This window comes from Doryrhamphus excisus, linkage group LG20 (assembly GCF_037039965.1).
Source record: "Doryrhamphus excisus strain RoL-2023G ecotype Guam linkage group LG20, RoL_Dexc_Guam_v1.1, whole genome shotgun sequence".
Lineage (NCBI taxonomy): Eukaryota > Metazoa > Chordata > Actinopteri > Syngnathiformes > Syngnathidae > Doryrhamphus > Doryrhamphus excisus.
The window spans coordinates 7,841,194-7,856,613 of record NC_136376.1 but is presented as its reverse complement, the minus strand read 5'-3'; the positions used below and the strand labels follow the sequence as shown (position 1 = coordinate 7,856,613).

The following is a 15,420-nucleotide window of genomic DNA, read 5'->3' as shown; positions in this document are numbered from 1 at the left end:
ATTAAATCCTACCCCTCCATCTGGTACTTTTACAATCAGTAACTGTTACATTTGTTCACTTCCTGCTTTCCTAATATAGTTTAAGTTTTTGTTATTATTTTTTTTTCGTCACATATACCGAAGTACCTGGTTATATGACCATACAATGACATAATGGGTACCATAGTAACTGTCAATATAGTGATATATATATATATATATATATATAGCACATCATGACAGTTTAACAGTTGAGTAGTGCAACCAACATTTTAAAGTACATGTAGATGTAAATAAAGCTGCTAGACACCGACCACTTATTCATTCATTCATTCATTTTCTACCACTTTTTCCTCACGAGGGTCGTGTGGGGTGCTGGAGCCTATCCCAGCTGTCTTCGGGCGAGAGGCGGGGTACACCCTGGACTGGTCGCCAGCCAATCACAGGGCACATATAGACAAACAACCATTCACACTCACATTCATACCTATGGACAATTTGGAGTCGGCAATTAACCTAGCATGTTTTTGGAATGTGGGAGGAAACCGGAGTACCCGGAGAAAACCCACGCATGCACGGGGAGAACATGCAAATTTCACAGAGATGGCCGAGGGTGGAATCGAACCCTCGTCTCCTAGCTGTGAGGTTTGCGTGCTAACCACTTGACCACCGTGCACACTTATTATACTAAAAGAAATCATCTTGTGGAATTAATGTAAAAACTACATCAGGAATATATAACATGGATGCATATTTTTACGTTATTTCGAGACTTTGCTGTTTTTTTGCTGTTGGATATCATACACCTACGTATACTTGCCAACTGTAGGAGACTCTGTGGTTAATCAGTGAATGCGAGTGCAACTCGTTTGTCTATATAGGCCCTGTGATTGACAGGTGATCAGTCCAGGGTGTATTCCGTCTTCTTGCCTTAAATCAGCTGGGATAGACTCCAGCTTCCCCATAACCCTGAACAGTATAGAGAATGGATGGATGGTTCTGGAAAAAAAAACATCCATTCAAAGGTTACGAGATTGATCCATTGTTCAATAAGAGATGGACATTAAAACAATATGGGAAGTGAATTCGCTTGGCTTCTTCATTAAAGTTCAATAACGCTGGAGGTCAGGAAGTGGAAGCCTCACAGGAAAGGTAGACGAGATACAGTATGTACAGTACATTCTGTACTATTCACTGTATGTCAAAGCAGGCGCCGGGGGGGGGGGGGGGGTAAAGACAGGTCTAAAGGAGCGTTTGATTTGTTTGTATGAAGATTTATGGTCCTTTGAGTCCAAATAAGACCATGAAGCCCACACCTCAACAAACTACAAGTAATCAGTGGCAGAATGCCGGGACCCAAAATGATACCAAGCTATGATTTTGCGGTCAAAGCCATAAAAAATAGAGCCCTGCACAGTCGCCCACAGTTGTCAGTCACTGTCGTTTAGAGAGTTCCCAAGGCGCCATTTTGAATGTCCTTGAAAGATGTGACATGATGATACAAGGTCTTGATTGTGTCTTTTGTCTTGCATGGGCAAAGAGAAGTTGATTGATGAAACCCTGCATACATTGTCTTACAGTATATTTTGCATACACCTACGACAACATTTAATGAAACAGGCCGCGTTGCTTCCCGGAATACGATGACATATTCAGGCCAGTACATTCACAGACACCCTTTGTAGTCGTAGAGTTCAATCGACAATGAAAGAGGAGCGAGACACAGTTCTCTCGGAGAGCAGGAGAATATTTGTCATACATGGAGACTAGGTAGGAAGATCAATATATTGCAAATAAAAAATCGTTGACACCCCTAGATGGTAGTACCCACTCTGAATATTTTTGCCTTTGTTAGACAGCAAAACATTTGAGTGTGTAGTGTGCAGAAGGCTACGCACTGTGGTGAAATTTTACAAACACAAATACGAACATTTATTTAGTTTATATTAATTATATTTTTATTTCATTTTTATATTAATTAGTTTTTATTAATTTAGTTTTATTAAATAAATAAAATATTACTTAAATATAAATATTTGTTTATGTTGTGGTGTAGTTGTTTAGATATTTGATCTGTCACAAAGGCAAAATATTCATGTCAAATATTACACTTGAAATGCATCTTTTCTCCCTTTTTAGTTGGTAACTGATATTTTCCTGAAACCGATGTTCTATCTTCTGGTTACTAATGAACGGAAAAGGGTGGAAATGCACTTTTTTCCCCGAAGAAAGTCATGAGTTGTATCTTTCTTTTGGTAAGTTATTCAAGCTATAGAAGATAATATTCATAATAGATAATATTCATATAATTATATTATAATATTATATTATCATATTAGCAAATATAATTATATTCGATAATATAGTGGCTAATGTCAAAATCGTCTAGAGAGGTTGTTATTTTGAAAAATGGCTGGGATTGAATTAGTTAATTACATTCTGCCTTTGTAATTGTTTGGAATATTTTGTAGGTCTGAAAGAAAGACCATATAAACATATATATAAACAATCTGTTATCAATATTATGTCTCTGAAATAGTAATAGATGCTTTTTCTTGAAAGGACATTTGAAGCTCTTACTGCAGGATCTTACTTTAGCCTGACCTGTTTTAAGATGCAGTACAACACATCTGCAAGACACCCCTAGAGAGATTCTGATCTGTTGTCACCCCAAATACATGCACACACACACACACACACACACACACTCACACAACCACAAAATCACCACACACACACACGCACACAATGATACAATTTTGGGTTAACACGTCGTATTTGATTAGTCTCGTAGTCGCACATCTTGCCTGAAGGCAGACACAGCACATAATTGAAATACCTCCATATTTAGACGTCTACCTGAGCAATTATTCCCCCCCAAAACTGATTAAAATGTCTAACAGAGAGAAACAGTGTGAAGTGTGTGTGTGTGTGTGTGAGTGTGCATGTACATGTGACTCTGCTGAGGTCATTGACAAATGATGCTCAAAATTGGCTAGTGCTTCCAATTAGATAAGAAAATTAGAGAGTAATTTGCATAAATCATTAGCTTGTGGGGATATTTTTAATACTGCAAAAGGGGTTTTTAAGCATGAAGTTCTCATGAACAGTTGCCAAAATTTGATTGATTGCTGGTCTAAATTAATTACTTATGTGGAGATATTTTATGTACAGTATTTTGAAAAAGTTGTAGGACACACACAGTCAGGAGATCGGGAAGATCTGTGTTCGATTCTCTGCTTGGGCATCCCTGTGTGGAGTTTGCATGTTCTCCCTGTGGTTTTTTTCCGGGTAATCCGGTTTCTTCCCACATTGCAAAAACATGCTAGGTTAATTAGCGACTCCAAATTGTCCATAGGTATGAATGTGAGTGTGAATGGTTGTTTGTCTATATGTGCTCTGTGATTGGCTGGCCATTTAGTGGTGGATCTGCATTGTCCTGCTGCAGAACCCAGGTTGGTTGTCGGAAATTCTCCTTCAGGATTTTTCATTTTATGGTTCCATTTATCGCAGTAAGTCTACCAGGTCCTGAAGCAGCAAAACAGCTAGACCACCACACTACCTCCGCCATATTATACTGTTGGTATGATGTTCTTTTTCTGAAATGCGGCATTACTTTTACACCAGATGTGATGGGCCACACACTTCAAAAAAACAGGGCCATGTAGATTTGGATATTTTTCTCCCTTAATAACTAAGATGTTTTCTTTAAAAACTGCATTTTGTAATGTCATTGGTTAATATTTAAATGTGTTTGATAATATGAAACATGTAGGCATGACATACAAGCAACCACATAAGAAATCAAGAAGGGAGCAAACACTTTTCCCCACCACTGTAGATAAAGTATATATATATTCCATGTACTTCTATGCATGCTGATGCATTTAGAGCTGAAGTGAACATCATAAAGATGTTTCTTCTGGTCTCTTAATTAGGGTTTTTCACTGGCTGACCTTTTCAAAAGAGCCAAATTTGAAATTCTAACTTACTCATATATTGCATTAAAACTGACATGTACGGTTGAGGTCAGAATTACATACGCTCACCATGAATGTCATATTAACTTTGGGGTTTCAATTATTTATTTGATGATATGAGAAGAAAACTGGAAATGGGTGAACAAGTTAGACATTTACGCTTATTTACTCAAGACTCAAATATACATTGATATTTTAATACCTGCTGCTGATGGTTGCAGAATGGTTTTAACTTTACATATATTTTATTTATATATTTATATATACTTATTGGTATTTATTTTTTATATTTATTTATTTGAATTATTATTATTATTATTATTATTATTATTATTCATTTTCAACCACTTTTCCTCACAAGGGTCGCGGGGGTGCTGGAGCCTATCCCAGCAATTATTATTATTGTTGTTATTATTATTATCATCATCATCATCATCATCATCATCATCATTATCATCATTATCATTATTATCATTATCATTATTAGCATTATTATCATTATTGTCATTATCATTATAATTATTATCATTATTATCATTATTATCATTATTATCATTATTATCATTATTATCATTATTATCATTATCATTATTGTCATTATCATTATCATTATTATCATTATTATCATTATTATCATTATTATCATTATCATTATAATCATTATCATTATTATCATTATTATCATTATCATTATTATCATCATTATTATCATCATTATTATCATTATCATTATTATCATTATATGTGGGCAAAAATACTGGGCTTTTTTTCACAAGTATGCAACTACAAACTACACTACACTACGCTACACTACACTACACTACACTACACTACACTACACTACAAAGTCCAAGTCTTATTAGCTAAAGTGAAACTACTAGCTGTTAAGGGGAAAAACTTTTTTTTTTTTTAAACCTAGAAAAACAGTGAAATTAATTCATCAAAAGTCACTAATCCACTAGGCACTTTTAGAAAATGTTTCCTTAAAATAACAAACAGAGTGTTTGATGATGTAGAACGCAAAACACAAAGGAATTTCCTGATTTTTTTCCTGACCCATATAGCAGCAATGTAGACAGACACCTGGAGAGGGCAGTGTAACGTAAGCCATTTAATGAGCCACACTGCCCTGCTCAACCTGAGCTACTTTTTTATTCATATAAATTCACCTCCAGAGACCTTAATGAAAAAATCACAAGCTATTAACAATTTCCGAGACATACACACATGCCACGTACACACACACACACACACACACACACTTACAATAACTACTGAAGTTCCATACTTTGAGAGTTATTTCTTTCAACTTTTGGAATGCATGATGTGCTCTGAAGTGATGAGAATCGGTTCGAGCACAGCAATCCACTGAATACATTCCAATCAAATCAAAAGCACCAGCCTCCCTCCTGTTTCAAGCAGATAAATCTGATAAACATCCCCAACAGGTCGATACTGCACAGAAAAGTTTCTAGCGGCTAACTCGATCTCAGTTGTTCAAAAGTTAGACATTCAAACAAAGACCGCAACAACCAACGTGAAGGTTTGATTAAAACAGAATACCATTTCTGCAAATCTATTAACTGGCCTGAAGGAAAGAAAAACATTTAAGTAAAGTCCGACCACGAGTGACGATCATACCAACACTGAAATCGATGGCCTAATGACAACAACCTTTAGCCTTCCATTGTTGCTGCTGTAAGACATGGTGAATAATAGCCACTGCCAGCGCATGAATGTTTTATGCGAGTAAATCCCGCAGCAAGGCTTGTCAGTACTGCAGTTGACTGAGGCAGACAATCCAGCATCAGAGTAAGCAAGAGAGAATAAACAACATCCAGCAGCTGAAATTCCCTCCTAAATCAGCAAAGTCGCAGCGATTTCATAACTTCCTTGGCGTCCAATTCCCGTGGGAGCCTGTTGAGGCAGATGTTTGCGTCCAACTGGTTGCTTTGCTGACAATGCAAAGCAGCAATGTTAAAATCCCACAAAGTTCATCATTGACGGGGTAGGAAATGACATCCAAAAGACATCAAATTGACCATACCAACTAAACACCTAGACCAGGGGTGGGCAAATGTTTTGACTCCCGGGCCGCATTGCTTTAACAAAATTTATAGAGGGGGCGACGTACTTCGGTACGTGACAAAAATAAAATGAAAAAAAACTTAAACTATATTAGGAAAGCAGGAAGTGAACAAATTGGACATTGCTCAATATAAGAGTCTGACTCACGGTTTCATCTTACAAGGAACATTAAACTCATCACACAGCAACTTAAAGGGGACCTATTTTGCTCATTCAGCCTTTTGTATTGGGTTGTGTATTCCCTTAGAGCAGCTACACATAATAACCCGCACAGAAAGCTTTCTAGATCTTCCAGAATCTCTACTTAGTCCAGCTGTATTTCCTCGGATTTCCAAAACGTTAATTTGTTGTTTAATTATGTTACACATAATGTCATTGTATGGTCATATCACCTCGTACTTCAATACGGGAGGAAACATTACAAGATTTTAAAATTTAAAAAAAAACAACCTTAAACTATATTAGGAAAGCAGGAAGTGAACAAATGTAACAGTTACTGATTGTAAAAGTACCAGATGGAGGGGTAGGATTTAATAAGCTTTGCTTCTTCCTACTCCTTTTGGACATGTGGAACTGTAAACTGATTATATGATGCATTCACTTGTAATCAAATGAAATAAAACCATTACCATAGACTATATATTTTACACGTAACAGTCCACCTGGAAGTATTGTATCTGTAAAAGTGTGTGTGTTGTGTCCCTTTTTTTCAGGAGCACTTTCTAAACCGCAGACCACATCAAATAACGAAATTGATAAAACAGCTACTTCAACCATCAAAAAGTTGGCTCAAGCTATGATGCCAGTTTGTATGTTAAGTTTATATTAAATACTTTGGAAAGAACGGGCGGGCCATATTCAAACACTTGGCGGGCCGGATGTGGCCCCCAGGCCGTATTTTGCCGACCCCTGATCTAGCCAGACTGAAGCAGTGGATACTGGTTCTAAACTTAGACCCAACAACATTGCTAGGAAAGCTCAATACTCTTAGTATTTTTTACCTGAGGAGGATGCTGAACTTACGAGCTAAAAGGGGAGCACAGTTCTTGTGCTGGAAGATACAGCCATCCCAATAGTCTGCGTCCCAGGGAGAAACAGTGGCCGTTTTACGATCTTATTTTGTCCATGAAACGTTTAGCACTTATATGACATGATAACGCAATGAGAATGCAGTGGCGGTTCTAGCTATGGACCACATGGGCAATTGCCCAGGGGGGCATTCTCTTGGAGGGCACTGCAAGGGGGAGATTAAAAAAAAATCCCATTTAATTCCCATTTAAAAAAAAACAAACGCTTGACCCCAAAGACATACTTAAATGTCTTTTATATTTTTTATAATTTATTTTTTATTGCGTGAGAGGCACAAAGAGGTGATGATGCAACTACACAATAGAAGAAATCAAGTTTGGTGCAGTTTTAAGATGCAAAAACGGCCAAAAGCTGGTAGAAGTAAATTTTAAAGAGCACCTGCTTCTTTCCCATTGAAATTGGGGTGGCGTGGCTCAGGCCTGCAACAACCAGGAAGTGAAAGTCAAAGTGCATCTTGCTGTGTAGTGCATAGGAGGTTACACACTGAAGGCAAATTTTACAGCACTGTCAAGTTTAAGTGTTTTTCCTGTTGCGCCATAAATGTTTAGACATCTTGGCAACATATATATATGGCTAAATTTGTGTAAAAATGAAAGTTATGCTTGAAATAAAAAATATAGTTTTTCATAAAAAGTATTTTTTTCTATTTTTTTGGTTGAAAACTGGTATTTTGTTGAAAACTTACCTATGTTCTACTGCTGTTTACTAAATGAAAAACAAGTAGAAACAGACTTTTTTCTGATGAAACATGAGAATCTAATCATTCTTTTGGTATATACCATGTCAATATAGCCTTAAAACACAATATTCTATGCGCCTTGAAAAATCAACCGCCCCCCTCCAGAACTTCCACTGCGAGAATGGCATAGTGTGTCATTATAGCTGGATCTGCCTAGCACGTAGCAACATCATTCTGTGCCTGAGGGGAGTAAAAGTAAAAAGTAGTCGTCGGTCTCATGAAGTCTGCCATTATTAATGATAGCTAATGTGCTTTATGTGCTGATGGAAGTAGCATTAGTCACTATGGGCTCTGTGAAATCAATGCACACAGGAACTAACTTCTGGTAATGCTTAAAATGACCAAAACAGGGTAAACTACTTTAAGTATCATGAATGTGCTTAATGGTGTTGCTACATGGTCACAACATAGGAATATGGCTTTATTAGCACAGAAATTACTTACATAAGGATTGTGGATTATTGGCAAAATTCCCCAAAAAGTGTCTATTTTCTTTAAAATTTCATGTATTCAATAAAATTGAAAAGGCTGCAAGACGTTCAAGTGGTTAGCGCGCAGGCCTCACAGCTAGAAGACCCGAGTTCAATTCCACCCATGGCCATCTCTGTGTGGAGTTTCCATTTTTTGTGTGTGCATACGTGGGTTTTCTCCGGGTACTCCGGTTTCCTCCCACATTCCAAAAACATGCTAGGTTAATTGGCCACTCCAAATTGTCCATACGTATGAATTTGAGTGTGAATGGTTGTTTGCCTAATGGAATGATGATGGGGTTACCAGATTGTTTCTTTTGAGGCTGTAGTGTAAGGGTATCAAACTTGTTTATGTTTACCCTAGAGAGGTACCTGTCACTATGAAACCACATTCATATGTAATCGCTTCATCAGAAATCAAGGTACCGAGCACAATTTTGACGATAAAACTTAACGTATAATTCTAGCATGTTGGCCACACATTCAGGAAATCGGGAAGATCAGGGTTCGACTCTCCCTTTGGGCATCTCTGTGTGTGTAGTTTGCATGTTCTCCCCGTGCATGTGTGGGTTTTCTCCGGGTACTCCGGTTTCCTCCCACATTCCAAAAACATGCTAGGTTAATTGGTGACTCCAAATTGTCCATAGGTATGAATGTGAGTGTGAATGGTTGTTTGTCTATATGTGCCCTGTGATTGGCTGGCAACCAGTCCAGGGTGTTCCCGATATGGAGAAAACTAGTTCCAACACACACAAGTGTTCTAATCATACTGAGGGATATTGATGCAGAGGAAAAAGACACAGATCCAAACAGACAAAGCAAGAGAGAGATACTATGTAAGGATAGAGAGAATTGTGTATTGAATGTCCTCTGCCGGAGCCTCCTGTGTAGCAGGCTCTCATCTTGTGGCCAGTGCGCCATCAGAGGGCAACAGCCCCAGACAAGGACAAAAAGAACATCTTACTTTACACTCACATTAGTTTTCTTACTCTTTACAAAGTTGACCACAAGCAGTAACTCAAAATAAGCAGAATTGATACAGTTTTTCCTGTATTCTCATCAAAAAGGGTAGCAAGAACATATACACACTTTTCTATAAGTTGCCTTTTGAAGGGCAATTATAATCAGAGTAAATGGACGCATGAGTGTTTGTGTATTTGCCCTAACGGCTGCCAAGCAATTTACCTGCACTTATCTCTCTCTCCATGTCTTAATCTCTCTCTCTCTCTTTGACACACACACACACACATCATGATGGTAATGTACTTTTAAGATGGAAAACTGCTTTGCTGAGCCTAACGGTGTACTGCTGAGATCTTGCTGGTTCTTTAGTCAACAGAGAATAATAATAAACACCCAGGACTGTATGCACAGTGTGTATCAATGGGGACACTAACTGACCGTTATAATTCACTGGACTCAAATGTCCAAAAAAAAATACTTTTGTTTCATAATTTCTCATATTTACAATTTGTCCTATTTTTATCCCGATGCAACAGTGCAACTGAATCAGCACTCTCATGTAGTTCTCACAAATCTCACTAAATTCTGCCACAGGTCACTATAAACTTTTATCTTGATACTTCTAAAAATAAGTAAACCTGTGATGAATAAAAATTTTAATTTATTTTTCTATATGGATTTAGCATAAAGGTATTTCACCCTTGTCTTGTTGTTGACTTTGAGATGCTGCATTTTTATTTTTATAGAAAGAACAGGCTGACCTTTGACTACCCAAATGTTACCAAAAGTATGTAAAGTATCACTCGCACAGTGTGAACATCCAGCAGCAACACAACATTTTGGAATGAGTACTATTTTAATGAATAATACAGTACACTGACCCGAGTCGACAATCTACCTCAAGAAATGTTTATTTTTGTTTACTCTGCTTTAGCTGAGAGTTGTTACCCCGATTATGTCAATTTTCGGAAATGAGGCTTTAACCGCGACAGCTAATTCGTCATGGCTGGTGCCATGAGCTACAACAATATATAACATATATAAAGTCTCATAGACAAAATATAGCCTTGATGCTAGAATTTAGACAGTAAGTGCCTTAGTAAGCCCTACTGAGAATACTGTATACTGTTTTGTGTCTGTCTGTCTTCTCCAGAGTTTGTGGCTCCAAGAAGAGCTATTGTTAGCCTTATCCACTTTTGACATATACAGCGTAACTCTGCACGTATCCAACATAATAGATGCCATATATCACATGCAACAACATACGTATGTACATAAATACAATAGGGGAACAGGACAAATGTGAGCAACTCCAGCATATACAGTATGTGCTACACTGCTAACATGACATCATATTTTAACAGCACCACCATGCTAGGTTAACCTTTTAAAGAAAAGCAAAATGATCAAACTTTTAGCTCTCACGTCTTTAGCTGACTGATGTGCTAGGTTGCAGACCTCAAAGCTTTATTTTTCCGTCTTTTTTCTTTGTTTGAACTTCAAAAACAACAATTTGAGTGCCTCTTTTCTCAAAAGTGGAACAAACAAGTGAAGTAGATGATAGATTATTTTACACTTTGTGCTCCTAAACAGGCAATAGGGACACATATTACTTGTAAAACATCATTACTCAACTTAACATAATCGGGGGGCCTTTAATAAAACAGAAACAAAACACCTATTACCACATCTACTGCTAATCCACTTTGGTTTTAGACTAGGGATAGATTATTAATAAGAATGTTGTTGGCTCATGATTCTCTACGACTGTTGTCCACACACACTTAGAAGCACAAAACGACAACAAACCATTTAACACCATTACTAGCCTGGGGTTTGTTTTCATAGAGACTATTAATACTATAGTGTGACAAATATGCACTCAAAAATGTCGTGAAATCTTACCATTATGCATTTCCACACAGAATCAGCATATGAGAAAAAGCATAAGGTGAAAGACAAATGGGAAAAAATACAGTGTGCAGCTTTGGAGAAAACAACTATGGTGGGTTCAAGGACTGTCAAACAAAGTTAGAAGGGCTGTGGCTCACAAAAATACAATGAAACAAAACAACATAAATTTGCAAAAACTGTGGGATTTTCATTCATTCATTCATATTCTACCGCTTTTTCCTTACGAGGGTCGCAGGGGTGCTGGAGCCTATCCCAGCTGTCTTCGGGCGAGAGACGGGGTACACCCTGGACTGGTTGCCAGCCAATCACAGGGCACATATAGACAAACAACCATTCACACTCACATTCATACCTATGGACAATTTGGAGTCGCCAATTAACCTAGCATGTTTTTGGAATGTGGGAGGAAACCGGAGTACCCGGAGAAAACATGAGAACATGCAAACTCCACACAGAGATGGCCAAGAGTGGGATTGAACTCGGGTCTCCTAGCTGTGAGGTATCTAACATATTTTGCAGACTATAAGTTGCACCAAAGTATAGTAAGTTCTATCAGTCAAAAATTGGTGTCCACCATGCCATGTTGGATCAGAAAATGGTCTTTCCCAAATTCCCAAATCACAGGGCACATATAGACAAACAACCATTCACACTCACATTCATACCTATGGACAATTTGGAGTCACCAATTAACCTAGCATGTTTTTGGAATGTGGGAGGAAACCGGAGTACCTGGAGAAAACCCATGCATGCACGGGGAGAACATGCAAACTCCACACAGAGACGGCCGATGGTGGAATTGAACGATGGTCTCCTAGCTGTGATGTCTGCGCGCTAACCACTCGACCACCGTGCCGCCCCCTGTGGGATTTTATTTTTTATTTTATTTTTTTTTTAATAAATTAATAGCTACACAAGTCTTCAACATGAGTATAGAAAACCCTCTGTCGGTAGCAGTAGGAAATACACCACAAGGACGCAGAACACAAGGTGTGTTTATACTCTATTAAGAAAAAAAGTAAGTTGAACCTTAATGTGGTGAGGGAACACTATGTTGCATTAATGGTGTAACAACATTTGAAAAGAGGAAGACAGAACAGCAGACTGAAATTTTGCTTCCTCAGGCACACATCCATATATCACTCCAACATTCCAGCCATCGTTCAAATCTATCAAATCCTTGTAAACTTGCACCCTACATTCTGTATATTGTGCACTTTCTCCTCACAGTCTCTTCAATCTTATATTTGCACCTTGCAGCTTTGAGGAAACTTGGACTTGGGGACTGAAAAATTGGTGGGATGTCAATTTGCCTCCCGAGACCTGCTCGGGTGCTTCCAAAATCCCAAATGCTCAGGGGCCACACACTGAAAAGAATGGTATGATGGAACAAATATCATACAAACTATTATGACTATTAAACAGAAAATGACACACCCAATTATAGAACACATTTCCAATAGAAGTACTAAAGCAGACAAATGAGATAAATACGTTATCCAACTAACGTGGTCTATAAATTCAGTCTTTTCATACGAGGCCAGGATATTCAATGTGGTGCGTATAGTGTATGGAGCTGAGAATAGTGCTCCATCTTTCCAGCAAGCGAACAATAAATGTCTAATAAAGTCATCTGAATTTTTCTTCATTCAATAGAAAAAAAAAAACTCATTAGTCTCAGTATTCATTGGCAAGTTGGCTCACGCAGTCATTTTTCTTAATGAATGCTCAAAATATGCATACAAAAGATGCTCATTGTGTCATGGTGTGTGTCTGTGTGCGTGTTTGTAGTGTGCAAAAGAGGACCAAGGACAGTTTGCACGCCTTGACGAGAGTTTTTAATCCAGCGTCCTGAAGAATGAAAATGGTCTGAATCACAATGTATGTGTGTAAACTGCATAAGATAACGTAAAAGCATTGAGACACACCTATTAGTGGTGTGTCAGTCATGAACGAACGGGTCAAAAGAACTAGTTATATTTTGTGAATGGAATGAACAAGGTCACCGCCCCTAAAATACCCGTTCAGTCTGTTCAGCTGCAAATGCTTTATTTTGATTGGCTTGGGAGTTAGTTTACCCTTCCTTTTGCAGGGCAGGACTATCTGCGTGCTTGTCTGTATTATCCTATCGTCGTGCCTCGCTCCGTGGGTGGGGTTAGTTGACTGAAAGACCGAGACCTCGTTCATTCCGTTCACAAAAAAGAACTAGTTCTTTTGACCTGTTCGTTCGTGTCTCGTTCATTCAGTTCACAAAAAAGAACTAGTTCTTTTGACCTGTTCGTTTGTGACCGACACACCACTAGTCATCACATGTTGTTTCGCTGTTGAGTCGGATCGAACGTGAACATGAGTGAACGGACTGACTCGGGTCTATGCACAGGGGGAGATCACAGGTTATCGACCAATTGAACGAAATGACCAAAATGACCAAAGTGAACAAAGTGAACAAAGTGAACAAAGTGAACAAAGTGAACAAAGTGAACAAAGTGAACAAAGTGAACAGGTTCACTGAAATGAACAGTTTGCCCACCACAAACCTATTCATCAACTAATAATATATCAGGGGTTGTGCTTTGCTACTTAGTTCCCACTGAACCTTGATTATTCATCCAAGCAAAAGATCTGTTCTTTTGCTTGGTCTGATACTTGATCTTATACTTCAAACTTTGTGGGAACAATTTGGCTACCCCGCCTCTTGCCCGAAGACAGCTGGGATAGGCTCCAGCACCCCCGTACCCTCGTGAGGATAAGCGGTAGAAAATGAATGAATGAAAGCCAAAGTATTCGTCCCTGGAGTGGAGATCCCAAAATACAAGGTGCCTCCACAAGCAGTTAGGGCCCTGGAAAAACCTTCAAAGGCATCATTTGCCATGTCTGTGTCCTCACAAGGGTCGCGGGGGTGCTGGAGCCTATCCCAGCTGTCTTCAGGCGTGAGGCAGGGTACACCCTGGACTGGTGGCCAGCCAATCACAGGGCACATATAGACAAACAACCATTCACACTCACATTCATACCTATGGACAATTTGGAGTCGCCAATTAACCTAGCATGTTTTTGGAATGTGGGAGGAAACCGGAGTACCCGGAGAAAACCCACGCATGCACGGGGAGAACATGCAAACTCCACACAGAGATGGCCGAGGGTGGAATTGAACCCTGGTCTCCTAGCTGTGAGGTCTGCGCGCTAACCACTAGACCGCCGTGCCGTCCATGACAGGTTTTAAAATGCCATTATTTTTTTTACAGGTAGTGTAGATGGGACTTTTGTTCCCAAAGAAAGACAACGAGCCAACATCTCCTCAGTGAGAGGAGTGCCTTCACACAGCACTCAGGCCCACTCTGTTCATAGTGTTATTGATTAAAGGGTAAAAGCACACACCCCCAGGACCAGAGGGAGGCCTCACACACAGCTCACATTACAGGGGAGCTAGGTGGGGATGGAGAGAAAGCATGGCGCATGTCCCGTTGCGCTTGTAACCCAAGACCTCAGACAAGAACAGCAGCTCGCCCCGGGACCACTACAACGGTGCACTGCAGATGAAAGCATCACTTCACGTGAGCAACAATTTTAGAAAAAGGTTGATAAAATGTTACCTTCACCACCGACTGGCTCAAACATCCCAAACTGCTCCAGGACTTTGATGAAGAGTCCCATGACCACCAGTACAGCAATCACCTCCAAGCCATCCAGAGTCAACATCTTGGTAGACCGCCGTCGCTCATCGCACAACGCTGCAGAGTCGCACCGGGGCCGAGTTCGACCAGAAAGACGAAAACCAACGACACTTAAGACCGGCGTGGTGTTCTTCCACTTAACTTTTAAATCACTTTTATCCTCGTCAAAGTCACCTCACCAATCCTAAGGTAAAAGTTTGTGCGTAACCAAATTGTCCAAGGTCCAACTGGACACAGCAACACACTAAACAGTCAGGAGTGAAGTGCCAGTGCTCAAGTTGAAGTTCCTCCAGGTCCTGCCGACTGATGGAATCTGCTTGGCATATGCAGCGCTGATGGTTCCTTTGGCAGCGCTTGTCAGGACGCCGGTATTGTGCGGGTGGGGTGGTGGGGGGGTTGAGTGAGCGGCGGTGGATAAGGAGGAGAAGAGGAGAGGGATGAGTAGATGTCATAGCAAATGAGACGGTTGGAAAAAGACCAACGGAGAGGGCGAAACATAAACTTAAGTTATGAAATGGAATGGA

General features: G+C 39.4%; 1 protein-coding gene across 4 annotated transcripts in view; it reads right to left on the bottom strand.

Annotated features, from left to right (window-relative positions):
- Window positions 1-15,420, bottom strand: part of LOC131108260 (A-type potassium channel modulatory protein KCNIP2) — a 141,301-nt gene that overhangs the window by 20,064 nt on the left and 105,817 nt on the right. The gene's annotated exons all lie outside the window — the stretch shown is intronic.